The 16,448-nt window shown below is 41.8% G+C and overlaps 1 protein-coding gene across 1 annotated transcript in view; it reads right to left on the reverse strand.

Moving 5' to 3' along the window:
* LOC126281354 (mucin-5AC-like) overlaps window positions 1-16,448 on the reverse strand; it is a 534,499-nt gene that overhangs the window by 184,256 nt on the left and 333,795 nt on the right. The gene's annotated exons all lie outside the window — the stretch shown is intronic.

Below are 16,448 nucleotides of genomic sequence, written 5' to 3' on the forward strand. Positions count from 1 at the left end.
AAGCTTTCTCTAAGTCTACAAATGCTAGAAACGTAGGTTTGCCTTTTCTTAATCTTTCTTCTAAGATAAGTTGTAAGGTCAGTATTGCCTCACGTGTTCCAACATTTCTACGGAATCCAAGCTGATCCTCCCCGAGGTCCGCATCTACCAGTTTTTCCATTCGTCTGTAAAGTATACGAATTAGTATTTTGCAGCTGTGACTTATTAAACTGATAGTTCGGTAATTTTCACATCTGTCAACACCTGCTTTCTTTGTGATTGGAATTATTATATTCTTCTTGAAGTCTGAGGGTATTTCGCCTGTTTCAAACATCTTGCTCACCAGATGGTAGAGTTTTGTCAGGACTGGGTCCCCCCAAGGCCGTCAGTAGTTCCAATGGAATGTTGTCTACTCCGGGGGCCTTGTTTCGACTCAGGTCTTTCAGTGCTCTGTCAAACTCTTCACGCAATATCATATCTCCCATTTCATCTTCATCTACATCCTCTTCCATTTTCATAATACTGTTCTCAAGTGCATCGCCCTTGTATAGACCCTCTATGTCGATATAAAAAGCAAAATATTTTTAAAAAACTGATTATAGAGACGTCTCTCGTAGTCAGTTAGATGTTAACATTCTATTGTCTCGAAATGCTCGACATTCATAGAGCTTTCAAAAAAATTCTCTGCAATTTTTTTTTTTTTTTTTTTTTTATTCTTAGATATGTTTCATCTGTGGATCATCTGTGGAACGAAATATTATCTGCCTTCATACATCTTTCGGTGTAACCAACGCTGCATAACATTTCCCCTTGTAATGAAGAATTCTTTCTGAAAATATCGTAGTTAACATAATAATAACCTGAGCAGCCTGCAAATGCATGGCGCCACTACTCAGCTAATGGAGATGTTCGTTTCAATGGTATGACGTCATGCGCGATTATACTCATGCACGGTCTAATGTAGATGGGCTGTGCCATTATCTACTGCTCCTCTACTGGAGTCCTACGGAATTGTGATGCACGTCTTTTAGAGAGTACCAGGACTGCCGGTGTGCATCTGCGAACATTAAAAGAACTATTATTCTGACTTTATTGTTTCAAAGTGATACTTAAACTGTAGTGATTACCTCTCGTAATCCGGAAGCCGTGTAACGGTGCATGACGAAGAGTATTACGGGTACTACAGTCAGCCTCCTGTCCCTCCACCACACCCATTCCCAGTCCCGAATGGTGCGCGTGAAAAGCGTCTAGTGGTGCTCTTCTGCTCAGCTCGAATGTCTCTAACTTTACGTTCATGGACTCTTCGCGAGGCCTGCCATCTTTGAAACTACCGACCCCGGACAAAGATTATAAAACCCCAAACATACACTGAAGCGTCATAGAAATTGGTATTGAGCTGCTTTTCAAATACAGAGACAAGTCAACAGGCAGAATACGGCGCTGCGGTCCCAAACCCCTATATAAAACAACAAACGTCTGGCGCAGTTGTTAGGCCGTGTCCTACGTGAGCAACAGAAGCGAGCGACTTCTGGGTACGCGACACTCCAGAGACAAGCAGCAACATCTGGAGAAAACTTGGGTTCAAAATGGTTCAAATGGCTCTTTCCACTATGGGACTTCTGAGGTCATCAGTCCCCTAGAACTTAGGACTACTTAAACCCAACTAACCTAAGGACATCACACACATCCATGCTCGAGGCAGGATTGGAACCGGCGACTGTAGTGGTAGCGCGGTTCAGACTGTAGCTCCTAGAACCGGAAAACCTTAGGTGTCCTGCATGCGAGCGACCATGTCGCGCTACAAGATGGCTGCTTAGAGCCAACCAGCTGTTTCTATAAAACGGCGTCCTTGACCTGTAGAATACCGTAGCTGGAGAGTAAGGCTACAGAATTAAGTTTACTTAAGAAAATAAAGCGAAAACAATGCTGTGCATGAAATTTACAAAAAGAGGAATCTTCATGGAGAATTTAATAAGTATCGTTAACTACGAAGATCACCAGACAAGTTCTTCGAATACATGTGAATGAGCAGAGGAGCATTCGACTATCTCATCAATGAATTAAATATGAATCTTTTTTAACATGATCAAGAACTTTTAACAGCTAATAAATGTGGAGGAATGATTATTACGTGACTAACTACGCTAAATACAAACATAAGCACACAGATTGATACCAGAGAACAATAGCTAGCTGTGGTGTAGGAATAGCGTATACAGTTCATAATTACGTGTAATAAAAGGGTCCCGGGTTCGATTTCCGGCCGTTCTTATATTTTTACTGACTCAGTTACGATTCTGTATACTAAGTTTTATGTATACTGTTTACACTGCATCGCTAAGTATATTTTTTAAGGTCTTGCCAAAGAACATGATCTTAACACCTATCCCAGTATATCACTCACACTCAATTTCTAATAAATTACAATGAAAAATTTAATTCCACAGATACTTGATGTTGCGAACGCAGTTCATCAGCAGTCAGTGTTAAGGTCAGGTGTTTCAATTACTCTAAATAGTCTGTAAAAGTAAAGCTTAGAAAATTTTTGAATAGAAAGTCAAACGTTTTGTGTATTGATTTGTCTAAAAGTATGAAATAGGAAATATAAGGGAAACGTTTAGTGCAGCTCATTTTCTGTTCATGATTTCGAGCATCCCTCAAAGGCACATAGAACGTTTTTCTCATCTACTTATTTCTTTTACATAAATTATTTCATAAAATATTTGACTGATTTGTTCAATTTTTGAATTTCAAGTTTTATTCAGAAGGCATGATTTTACTGACTCCTCGTATGCCTTCCTAACGTACTTGATTCGAAGGAAGCCTTTTTGATATTTAAATGCCGCACCAATGTATCTTTTTATGTGAAAAATTGCTAGGTCTTGAACAGATGACATTTTTGACACTTCATATACAGTAGCTTTTCGTAAAAAATATTTAAACTTTTCCTCAGCTCATTAATTAAGTTTTCGTTCATTACCCTGATTACTTTCAAGCAGCTAAATATTTTCATGCCATACTAGACCTCATGCTGGTCACTTTTATGCACCGTATACCTGTTCTTTCCCATTATTTGGTTATGAAAATCCGGACAAAACCTCATTGTGTATGGTATAGGGAGTCTTGTTTCCGCACTGCTCATTCGCTTACAAAAACGTATCGAGTGTTAATCATATGATAAAATAGTCCTTTCTGCATGCTGTCATTTCCAAAATTCGTCACTTCGGTATCTTTTTTTAAAAATTAATGTGTGTGAAATCTTTTGGGACTTAACTGCTAAGGTCATAAGTCCCTAAGCTTACACACTACTTAACCTAAATTATCCTAAGGACAATCACACACACCCATGCCCGAGGGAGCACTCGTACCACCGCCGGGACCAGCCACACAGTCCATGACTGCAGCGCCTAAGACCGCACGGCTAATCCAACGCGGCTTTCGATATCTTGAATATTTTATGTGATACGACGATTTTTACGACCACTTGATTCCCGAAGCACAGGAAAGATTCAGACGCGCCTCGAGCAACCCGTCCGCTAGTTGCGTAGGCTTAATAAGAAAATAGACCGATCAGACAATAAGAACTGAGAATAAACAGTGAAACACAGTGAAGAGGTCTGTCTGTCGAGAAAGCCTGCGACACAGGTGGCGGCTCTGCTCAGAGAGAAACGGATCCGTCCCATGGCTACGAAAACGCTGCCCGCACGTTCGCCGACCGGCCGTACCCGCAGGCGCACTTTCACTGTATTCGACGCAAAAAGACGATCGCGAACGGCGAACCTCGCCTCTGCTTCCGCGTCTCACGGACGACGGCTGCGTCACAGCTCCCGACCCAATGGCGCGTCCACCACTGTCCTGGAGGAGTGCCTTTTCTCCGACATTGGCCAAGAGCTACGTGTGTTCACACCGATGGATCTAAATACGACAATATGAAGATGTTATCTGTTCTTTCGGACTTATCCACAAGAACAGATTCCATCGGTGACCATACAGCCCTCGTAGAATGGAATGATGATTAAATCAAGACCCTAAGCTGTCGCCAGGCGTTGATACACATCAACGGGGACAGTTGAAAATGTGTGCCCCGATCGGTACTCGAACCCGGGATTTCCTGGTTACATGGCAGACACTCTATCCAGCTAAGCCATCGAGGGCACAGAGGACAGTGGGACAGCAGGAATTTATCCCTTGCACGCTCCCTATGAGACCCACATTCCCAACTTAATGTCCCCATACTACATTCGTAGTGCCCCTGCCTATTACATTCATTACTCGTGGCAGACAATCTTACCGAGTCCCATAAGAGTTCGGGCAATGCGTGTGCATCCAGCACAGAAGAAGAAGGTCAATGGCCGGTTAGCCTTAACGATATAAAGATGGTATCTGTTGTTTCGCACATGTGGCTAACCGGCCATTGGCCTTCTTCTTCTGTGCTGGATGCACACGAATTGCCCGAACTCTTACGGCACTCGGTATGATTGTCTGCCGCAAGTAATGAATGTAATGGGCAGGGGCACTACGAATGTAGTGTGTGGATATTAACTTGGGAATGTGGGTCTCACGGGAAGCGTGCAAGGGATAAATCCCTGCAACTGTACTATACCCTATGCCCTCGGTGGCTCAGATGGACACAGCGTCTGAAATGTGGCCAGGATTAATTTCCAAACCTCTACGCAGCTAGCCGGCCGCTGTGACTGAACTGAGCTTCAGTCCGGAACTGCGCTACTGCTGCGTCGCAGGTTCGAATCCTGCCTCGGGCATGGATGTGTGTGATGTCCTTAGGTTAGTTAGGTTTAAGTAGGTCTAAGTTCTAGGGGACTGATGACCTCAGATGTTAACTCCCATAGTGCTCAGAGCCATTGGAACTATTTTTATCATCGTAGTATCACGGGACTGGCCAAAGATAGATGACCATAGAAAGTTGTCCTCACGCCCCTATCCTTCAGTAAAGTGCAAACAAGACGTTAAGTAGGAAGTTTTATTGCTGACAAGAAAACTATAAATCATACAAAAGAAGGAATCTAAGATGTAGCAGCAGGGACAACGACAAACAAATTGCTTTGTCCCTCTACCCTAATTCACCTGGTCACTTGTTGCCCCACCATACCATTTTAGCTTCAGAAAGTATTACTTCTTCCTCTCTAATTACCTCACTGAAATATTTGTTTGTTTTCCCGATTCTGCAAGTCGCTGAACAATCCTCACTTTGTTATATGGTCTTATATATTTTGGAGTGAAGGTGTCATCTGAACTACAAGTTACCGTATACAAAGATTATTTGACGTAAACACCGCAGAATAATGAGCCTTTGACCACTGCTGACTGTGTCACAGGCTACCCAAAAACCACACACACAATACTAATGTGCCTTATTAATTGACATAAATCCACGTGATGGTAGAAGTTTAACACTCCCAAGCGTGAAGTGGCAACAAATATAAATTTTGACTAGTTACAATAACTTGAAGTTTCAACTGATAATCATAACAGTCACAGTAATGTCTAACATAAAATGTTTGCATATAAAAGAAGAAGCCTGTTACTGCTACATTAAATTTTAATATTTATGTACGAATTTCTTTTAATTATTTCAGCACTGACGTTTAAATACATGCGTTCTACGCTTACGTGATGGCAGGGGTTGCGTTCATTGTCAACGAATATTTCTAACCATACTACCTGAGCAGCACTCATTGAATCACATTCGTTCTTGGTTTAGTTATTTCTTGACTACAATAGGTTTTAATTTAATACTTCTCTGCAACATATACGCCCTCTTAATTTAGTCATAAACTGTTGACACGGAAAGAAGGTTTTACACAAGTGATAATACCCAAGTCATTTTTATGTATGTTTAGAGATAACTTGTTCACCTTCTTAGACTCTTAAACAACTATAGTTTCTTAAAGGGGGTTTTGCCTTTTGTTATCGGAATAGAAAGCTCGTGAAATGGTTAATACGCTTATAGAAGCTTCACGTAAGAGTACGCAGTTAATAAAAAATGAGGATATTTACTTGATCTTTTATTGTAATTTAACTGAGTTATTGCGCGAAAATAATTAATGCACTTCAACTCTGAACATACAGAGAACGCCAAAAAATAGTTTACTGTATTATTTGATAAAACGAAGCAGATTTTGTTACCAACTTTCCTGTTACAACACTGCACTACAAATACAGCTACATTCAGGCAATAAATGAGTTAGTACATGAAAACATGGGATTGTTTTTGTTTACCTTGATTCAGTGATAATACTTATAACTCAGTGACAGGACTCGAATGGTGCGCTTACCTGAAACAAAAGATACAGAACTACTATTAGTTTCAATTACATTAAGAGGAAGAGTTAAAAATATTTATAGATACCAATACTGAAACAATGCATATCATTACTGTCGATCACTTGTTTCCGATACAAAATCTTTATTAAGAATTTGTAATTATTTATACTCTAGGTCCGTTTGGATACACATCCTGTGAGAAGAAATCTAAAATACCCATCGTCAGCAGTAACGACAGCGACATAAAATCATTAATTATGATTAAAATGTATCTGATTTCGCCACTACGTGTAATAATTAATGCTGATATGAAGATCTGATACTTATAGCAAGGCAAGAAGGAAATTTGCCAGGACAAACGTACCACACTTGCACCGGTGCTCTGGGATCATTCTTCCTTACTCCGTAAAATTGACAATTGGTCTGGGGACTGTTCTCAGAGACACCTCTCTATTCTGAAGGTATGTTTATCACATAAATCCTTTGCCAATAATCTTTCAATATGCATTCCGATACTTGCAAAGCTGAACTGCACCATTTCACCATGGAACATGCTGTGAGTATTGGTATCACAGATTTCATATTTACAAGTGGATACAAGTACCACTGCTTTAGCTTCAGCGGGGACAAAAAAACGTGAATTTCAGTAGGTCCTCACTAAAGGCAGAAGCAGAGCATAGGAAATACGAAGTAATTTTTTTATGCTATAATACGATAGATCGAAATGGCAAAATATATTCAGGCTATATACAATTAGCTACCTATACCAAATAGGATTATTTTTTACATCCAACAGTGCTAAAACAGAATGAACGGTCAATCTAGTCAACTCTTGCCAGTGACAATGCAGGCCAGCCTCGTTATTCTGCGGGCTGCAGTATTTAAAGGGAAAAGTAATAACAATGGAAATGAATTTGCTGTCGTCAATATGGCAATGAAATGATGCCGCAGAAGGTTGGGAATAAGCGGTTGCTGCACCGTCGTCTGCACTGGTGCTGGGAACTTAAGCGACAATGTTTTTTAATGTCCTGCTGGTAGAGTCAGGTTTGTGTGTGATGGCGGGCGATGTTCGAATTTGAATCCACCTTGTAACATTTAGCTTTCGTGTGACCTCCCAAAACCGGTTGCGGTGAAAATGAGGATAGTTCTTTTCCGTATCCTTATCCATCCCAAACATCGTGCTCAGAATGTAATGGTTTCGTCATCGATGGGATTATAAACCCTAACCTTCCTTCCTTACATGTCCTGGAATGATAACCAAAGTAAATGTCTGATGATTGGGAGATAGAGGTGAAACCAGTGAGAGTTCCTGATGAGCTTGTCGTTTTAATGTTTCTGATACCTGCTGTGGCTTGGTACTTGACAGTGAGGTTTGACTTTGCAAAGTGAAAGACATGAATGTAAGTTTATCTTAATCAATGTCATAGTTAGAAGTAACAATAAAAAAAAGTTCCCGCCATTTCGTTCTGCAACACGTGAAGGGATGGGCCGCAGAGGGTTATCCACAAGCATCTCAGGGGTTTCATAAAAGGACTGCGTAAAAACTACAAGACAGACATAAAACAGACACACTGTGGTGAATGGAGTTGTGCTGAAGGTTCCACTGTATGTTCCTTAAAAGATGTTAGTAAATGTTTTGAAAATGTATCGTCCAGTGGCTTTCACCTGAAGAACCACTTTATCAAGCTATCCCGCTCCCATGATATTTGATCATTTTATATCACACGATTTGTTATCAAGTGTACAGTTCGCCTTTAGAAGTGGTTTAACAAATGAAAATGTTCTATTCCCTTTCGTCTGTGAGGTACTGGATGGCGTAAACAAAAGGTTTCGAGCGCTAGGCATATTATTAATTTAACTAAGGCGTTTGATTGTGTTGGTCACAAAATATTGCTCAAGAAGTTGGACCATTATGGAATACGGGGAGTAGCTCACAATTGGTTCCCCTCTTACTTTACCCTTACTTTAGCAACAGACAGCAAAAGGTCATTATTCACAGTGTTGAGAATGGCTGTGATGTGGGGTCTGAGTGGGGTTCAATCAAGTGGGGGGGGGGGGGGGGCTGAGGGATCAGTGTTGGGGTCACTCGTGTTCCTTATTTATATAAATGATATGCCCTCTATTATCACGGGTAACTCTAAAATATTTCAGTTTGCTGATGACACTAACTTGTTAGTAAAGGATGTTGCATGCAACATTGGCCTGGTTTCAATAGTGCAGCTCATGACATACGTTCAAAACTAACGTTAAATCACAGTAAGACTCAGTTTTTACAGTTTCTAACACACAATTCAACAAAATCTCACGTTTTAATTTCATAGAATGAGCAAATGATTAGTGAAACTGAAACGTTCGAATTTATATGTGTTCAGACAGGTGGTACTATGTCGTGGATAGCCCACGTTCAGGATCTTGTTCAAAGACTTAATGCTGTCATTTTTTCTATTAGAACGGTATCTGAAGTGATTGATCTTTGGACACGAAAATTAGTCTACTTTGCTGATTTTCATTCGCTTATATCGTATGGTATTATGTTTTGGGGCAACTCTTTCCATTCTAGAAGGATATTTTTGGTTCGGGCAAAAAGTGATGTAAGTTCACGAACCTCTCGTCGACCCCTGTTCACGAGTCTGGGTATTTTTTCATTGGCCTCTCAATATATACATATTCCTTGCTGTCATTTCTTGTTAACAATATTAGCTTATTCCCAAGAATAAGCAGCTTTCACTCAATTAATACTCGGCAAAAATCAAACCTGCATTTGGATCGGACTTCCTTAACTCTTTTGCATAAAGATGTGCAGTGTACTGCTGCATTCATTAGCAATCAGCTACCACTCGAATTCAAAAATCTTACAAGGGAACCTCCCCATCGCACCCCCCTCCCTCAGTTTTAGTTACAAGTTGGCACATTGGATAGGCCTTGAAAAACTGAACACAGATCAATCGAGAAAACAGGAAGAAGTTGTGTGGAACTATGAAAAAAATAATCAAAATATAAAAACTGAGTAGTCCATGCGCAAGATAGGCAACATCAAGGATAATGACAGCTCAGGAGCGCCGTAGTTCCGTGGTTAGTGTGAGCAGCTGCGGAGCGAGAGGTCCTTGATTCAAGTCTTCCCTCGAGAGAGAGGTTTAATTTTTTTATTTTCAGACAATTATTATCTGTCCGTCCGTCCGTCCGATGCGAGGAAACTGCGCCGTAGTATGGTGACGCTACACCTAAACAAACATCGAAACACACGACGTCAGTCGACTGCAGCGCACGGAAGAGAGAGTATTCGTGCTAACGAGGCTCCCTGGCTGCCAGTTGACTGTTAGCTACTTTGGACGGACAGATAATTGTCTGAAAATAAAAAAAATTAAACTTTTCACTCGAGGGCATAATCGAACCAAGGACCTCTCGTTTCGCAGCTGCTGACGCTAACCACGGGACAATGGCGCTCCTGAGTTCACACTATCCTTGATGTTGCATATCTTGCACATGGACTACTCAGTTTGTATAGTTTGCTTATTTTTTCATAGTTACACACAACTTCTTCCTGTTTTCTCGATTGATCTGTGTTGAATTTTTCAAGACCTATCCACTGTGCCAACTTATAACTAAAACTGAGGGGGGTACGATGGGGAGGTTCCCTTGTTAGCAGTAATCCATGCGCTTTCAAATCGAAACTGAAGAGTTTCCACATAGGTCAGTCCTTCTATTCTGTCGAGGAGTTCCTCGAAAAATTAATCTTATTAGTGTTGTATTGTTGATTTCGTCTACTTAAACTTTTGGATTGCCTTTTTTTTCGGACTCACAAACATTTTATTTTTGTCTGTTACCACTTTGGTGTTGTAATTTCATGTACTGACATGTTCCACGACCTTGGAGATTTGCTCCTCAATTTGGTCCTACGGAACTTGACGTGTAAATAAATAAATAAAAGGTTTTAACAGGGTTGTTAGTTACAAAGTAATTGGTTCAAATGGCTCTGAGTACTATGGGACTCAACATCTTAGGTCATCAGTCCCCTAGAACTTAGCACTACTTAAACCTAACTAACCTAAGGACATCACACATATCCATGCCCGAAGCAAGATTCGAACCTGCGACCGTAGCGGCCGCGCTGTTCCAGACTGTAGCGCCTAGAACCGCATTGCCACACCGGCCGGCTTACAAAGTAATTCCACGTACCCTCACCGATTCCGAGCTCCCCCCCCCCCCCCCCCCCCCCCCCGTACTTTCTGTCGGTAGTAACCCACAGTGCCACAGCTTTCTGATAACTTATCATGTACCACATACGTCCCAGTGGTAGTGAAAGGGTTAACGTGCGCAGGCCCACAAGGTGCAGTTGTCTGTCAAGAGGGACCGTTGCGTAACCGAGTACAGTTAAGCGGTCTCTGGCTTTTGCGTGCAGCAGCCGAGGCTCCGTCGCATGACGACACGGCAAGACACGCTAAGTGTGGCCACCCAGCCACGACTCTGTTGCCGTAAGACGGAGGCCCGGCGTGATAACAGCCTGCTATCTGTCATCCCTGCCGCGCTAGTTAACAGCGCGCGCACACACACACACACACACACACACACACACACACACACACACACACACACACGCAGGCACACACACCTACTCTCGACCTGCCAGAGGTCCCGTAATTGGCCAAAGATAAAAACTTTCATTCCAAGGCAAGGTCACGGCGCCCATCTTCACTGCCGTGCAGCCAGCATGTAAGAGCACATCTCACGGTCACAGCGGCTAACGGTCCCCGTTGTAGTAAACGAATTCCTAAATCGTGAATTCAGAACCCACATCATCATCAGACTTCTGCCCTAGCGCAGCTCTTCTCTCTTCGCACGCCTGTTATTTGCTACCCTCATTCTTTTCTCATAATTCTTTTCTGTTCTTATACTATCCACCATGTGTTATCTTCTGCGTCTTGTTCTTCTTCTTCCATTTACCATTACTTCCACAACGCCCATCAGTAAACAATCTCTTCATGCCAGTATCTTACCGATTACTTTTAAAATTTCTTTCTCTTCTCCCTGTTGTCTTAACACCTCATTTCTCACTTCGTCAACCCATTTTATTCCTTCCATCCTCCTCCAAATACAAATCTCAAATGCTTCCAGTCTTCTTTCTTCCTCTTTCCTCAGTGTCGTCTCACATCCTTGTAACGCCACGCTTAGTATAGAGCACTTCGCCAGTCTCTTCCTCAGACACCTGTCCATGTAACCACCCAGTGGTCTCCTCTTCATATGAAATACCTCCTCGGCATTGGTATAAGCGTTTTCGCCTGCTTATCTTGCATTTAATGTCTTCTGTGATTATAATTCCGTGATATTTGAAACCACAAACTTGTTCCACATCTTCCTGTCCTATGCACTTACCACCATACATTTTGTCTTTTTCTTATTAATTCTCACAGGCCTCCTTTAATTCTTTTAACATTTCAAGCATAGTTCTTTCGCTCCCTGCCAATAACACTGTATCACCCGCAATTCGAATGCATTCTATCCTCTGGCCACCAGCCCGCACTCCTCTTTATGGTTTTAAACATTTCTGAATAATATGCTCCAAATATATGTTAAACAGCATTGGGAAGAGACAACTGCCTTACCCCATTCCCCTTCCAGTTCTGCCTTCCTCTATCGTCTCATACCTAACCCGTATTCGTATCTTTTGTTGTAGTTATACATCCTTAGCCTTCTATCCCTCTAGTCGACTACAATCTCTCTTAGAATGGCCATTAATTTATTCCATTGTTCTCTGTCAAGAGATTTCTCCAAGTCATTGAAAACAATTTAAACTTCCCTTCCTATTTCAACGTATCTTCCACCTGCAATTATTAACAGTGCAAGTGAATCTCTTGTAACGTTCGCTCTTCTAAATCCAGACTGTTTATCTGCAATACTTTATTCCAGTCTTCCAGGAAATATTCTCTTTGTCACCATTAGCAGAAATTTTGCCGCGTGAGAAATCAAACTTATGGTTATAAAATCCTTACATTTCTTGGCATTGCTTTTTTTTCGATCGGTAGCACTCAAACACTATAGACTGCGACTAAAGCAACAGAAACACGAAAATAATGACTAGCAAAAATTAGATTAGCAACACACCTTATATCTAAATTGGGACTCACGAAATAGAAGAAGGGAAGAGGGATTCCACTATGCTCGAAGTAAAGTAACATATAACGGGCGAAGCAAGGAGGACATAAAAAGTTGCCTAGGAAAGATAAAGAGGAGATCTTTGCAAAAAAAAGAAGCACCAAACATCGGCCTTAAAGTGAGAAAAAAATACCTGAAAATGTACTTTTAAAGCACAGCATTTTACGAAAGTTAAGCATGTGCTGTGAGAAAACTGGACAAGAACAAAATCGAAGCGTTTCAGATGTGTTGTTATAGAAGGATAGTGGGTTGATAAGCTTAGAAATGAGAAAGTTCTTAGCAGAATCGAATACCAGAGGAACATGGGGAAAACACTGAGAAGAAGAAAAAGGGGCAGGATGATAGGACATATCTTAAGATATCAAGCAATAATTTGCATGTTACTTGAGAGAGTTGCAGGGGGTAAGAAGTATGAGGAATATATCTAACAAATAATTGAGTACGTTAGTTATAACTGCTGCTCTGAGATGAAGAGTTTGGACTAGAGAGGAACTGCTGCTGGGTGTCATCAATGCACTCAAAATACATGTTAACGTTTTCTGCCAGTCAACGGGTCTGGGACCAAAAACCACTCTAGAACGCCTGTTCATATCTCTCACTTCGCGTCTTCCACCTGCCATACATCGACACATTTACTGGCGGACACATTTTAAATTCAAATGGCTCTGAGCACTATGGGACTTAACTGCTGAGGTCATCAGTCCCATAGAACTTAGAACTACTTAAACCTAACTGACCTAAGAACATCACATACATCCATGCCCGAGGCAGAATTCGAACCTGCGACCGTAGCAGACGCGCGGCTCCGAACTGAAGCGCCTAGAACCGCTCAGCCAAAGCGGCCGGAGGACGCATTTTAAGATCTCGGCCGAAAGCAGTTGTGTGGCATAGTCGATGAGAAACAACGACTACGTATAAAACGTGGCAAGTGGTCTGCTTTATTTATATTAGTTGGTAGTTCCACGATGCTTTATTTATAGTAGTTGTTAGTTCCACGAACATTCTAAAAATGGCAGATCTAGCTCTAATTTCAGATTGTTGGCAGCTCGTGGACTCGCGGTCGCCGTCTCGCTTCCCGAGCACGAGGTCCTGGGTTCTATTCCCGGCGGTGTCAGGGATTTTCACCTGCCTCGAGATGACTGGGTGTTTGTGTGGTCCTCATCATTTCATCATCATTCATGAATGTGGCGAGTTTGGACTGAGCAAAGGTTGGAATTTGTACGGGCACTGATAACCACACAGTTGAACGCGCCAGAAACCAAACATCATCATCTAATTTCAGACTCTCTAATGGAGACATGGTCAGGCTGCGCGCACGTAAAAGAAAGAGGAAATACGTGCGTGTTAGTAGTAGCAAAGTGTATGGTGTTCGTGTCAGTAAAATGGTTTTCAGGGACGATTTAAACCAATATGAGAATGATGTTGACAACTGTAACTTAGATGATGCTGAATATGTTTCTGAAGGCAGATTTGCTTCAAAAGTTGATGCTAATCAAGTAAATATGAATACTTATTCAGGGAAGTAAACAACGTTAATTTGCGTGTCATGGTGATGGTAGAAGTGTTGAGGGTCATCCTCAACATTGTTTACCGGCTGTAGTGCTTACTAAAATTGACTGTATATTCTGCTGAACTGTAGATTAATTTTTGAGTTTGTTGTACCTTATTATTGCCAAAATTGCTAATGCTGATCTTAGAATCGAAAACTGAAATAATTAGTACATTCAAAAATTTGTATTTATTATAACTTTTGAAGTGATTTTCCGTCAATTGTCCCAGCAAGTAAACAGTGGGAAGTCAATTCTACCAGATGTTAATTGCATTCAGGTTGTAGGTAAACGATGTACAGTAATCATAGACAAATTTTTAAGAACAAACTTTTGGGTAGGATTTACCATTTTAAAAATACGTCGTTACCGTAGACATATTTGAAAACATCCACTTACCTGAATAAAAAAACCACACTGCATGTGCTTGAAATATTTTTTTCCAGACTGAAGCGCCTAGAACCACTCGGCCACATCGGACTGCGGCATGTCTACAGAACAGGCTTATGAGGAACTGCTGTACCTTTGTAAACTGTTCTTCTTAACTACCTACGCACTATCATCGTGCTACCTGAACTGCTGGTAGCGATTTGGAACTGACAAGTGATTCCCTCTGGTGATTTTGTAAGATTTTTTACAACCACCCTCCGCAGCGCTCGACGGTCGCTATCCGTCAGTAGACGAAGTCTGTCTGATTTGGCGTAACTGTTGCTGTTCGCTGGTGCTCCCACTTCATTATCACGTCTTCAACAGTCAACTTCGGCAGGTATAGAAGCGTGAGTTGTTCCTCATGAGTTTGTTACTCAGGTTGCATTAAATGACTACTCCACGTTCGAAGCCATCCAAACCAACTCATTCTGCTGGTACTGTTTCTTTATAGATAAAACAATATTCGTGACATAGAGATGTTCAAGTACTTTTGGTCATAAAGTCTATTCACTTGTAAAGGAGGATTTTTCCTGTGTAATTAATGACAATTTTAGTATGTCCTAGATTACAGAAGTCAGGATGATTGGTATACACTTTTAACTTATGTGTAGATGCCAGTAAGACCCTGACTGCGCGCTGTGCTTTCAAGTTATGGCTTAACCAACGTTCCACATTGTAGCCAGTCCCGATATATCACATTCAAATGCACTGATGTTACAAAAGTCGTAGGATAGCGATATGCACATATACAGATGGCGGCATTATGGCGTACACAAGGTGTAAAAGGCCAGTGGATTAGCAGATCTATCATTTGTATACTGGTGACTCACGTGAAAAGGCTTACGAAGTGGTTATGGCCACACCTCAGGCATTAACAGACTTCGGACGCGAAATGTTAGTTGGAGCTAGACGCGGCGGACATTCCATTTCGGAAATCATAATTCAGTACTCGGAGATCCACAGTTGAGCCGTGCACGGCTCGCGTTAATCCTATTTATTGTTTTTCATCTTCTATTACGGTACTGCCGCCTCATTTTTTTTATTCCATTTACTGGCGTCACGAACTTTCTGTCTTACTTGCCCGTGAGCGGCAGCAGCAGCAGCGCCTAGCGATAAGTGCACTGTCGTACTATCTGTGGAGCGACCGATAGTATTTCCGGGTCGTCGCGTATCTGGCAGTCAGTCGGATACGGACCAGCAGTGCAGTCGGGACGCAGCAGCAGTGAAGTCGAGGGACGGAGCGCCGATGAGGCGCCGACAGCCACTGCTCGCCGACCGCTGGCGACACACGTGAACTGTCCGACGGAGGGAGGTTGGAGCGGGACGACCGTTGGTTGGTCGTTCGTTTGGTCGCCTCATCGGCCGACGTATATTTGGGCTTTCCACTGTTCGCGGGCCTGGGCTGTTGATCCAGTGAGACGCCGTGCTATACCCGCAGGACAGGACAGGTAGTTTAAGTTGTGGAAAGGTGTCAAAATAAGGGGCTGTCAGTTATACTCGAACATACAACTTTATTATTTGATCAGACATTACAAGAGCCCAAAAAAATTGTTTTGAAACACACAGATTTAACCTTTGGGACTTAATTACCGGCTGTAAGCCACTTTAATTTAAAAACGGCTGAAGGTCAATAACTTAAAATTCAATCATAATCAGAAATTTGGAAGGCAAGCCTTATCTCAAAACAGTTCTTTAGTTAGGCTGAAGGCCTTAAGAGCAAACAACTCAAACTAAAAACCGGCTGAAGGCCCGAGACTTGAAAATTCAACAACATTAAAATTTTGGAATGCCAAAGGACTTACGTGAAACTATACTTTAAACTAGACACAAGGCCTTAAGAGCAAAACAACTGTAATTATAAAAAAAGAAGAAAATCTGCAAGAAGCCATGCAAGTACAAACAACAAGAACAAATTTAAAACAATAGGGCAGTACACTCAAGGGTGCTCAGATGTTCGAGGGTCGGCGTGGAACTCAAACACTAACGCTCGCTTAGGTGAGACAGGCAGTCGGGCCAACCATTCACGATCCGACGACAACCTAACCGACCGACAGTCGACGG

The sequence above is a fragment of the Schistocerca gregaria genome, chromosome 7, assembly GCF_023897955.1.
Source record: "Schistocerca gregaria isolate iqSchGreg1 chromosome 7, iqSchGreg1.2, whole genome shotgun sequence".
NCBI classification, from domain to species: domain Eukaryota; kingdom Metazoa; phylum Arthropoda; class Insecta; order Orthoptera; family Acrididae; genus Schistocerca; species Schistocerca gregaria.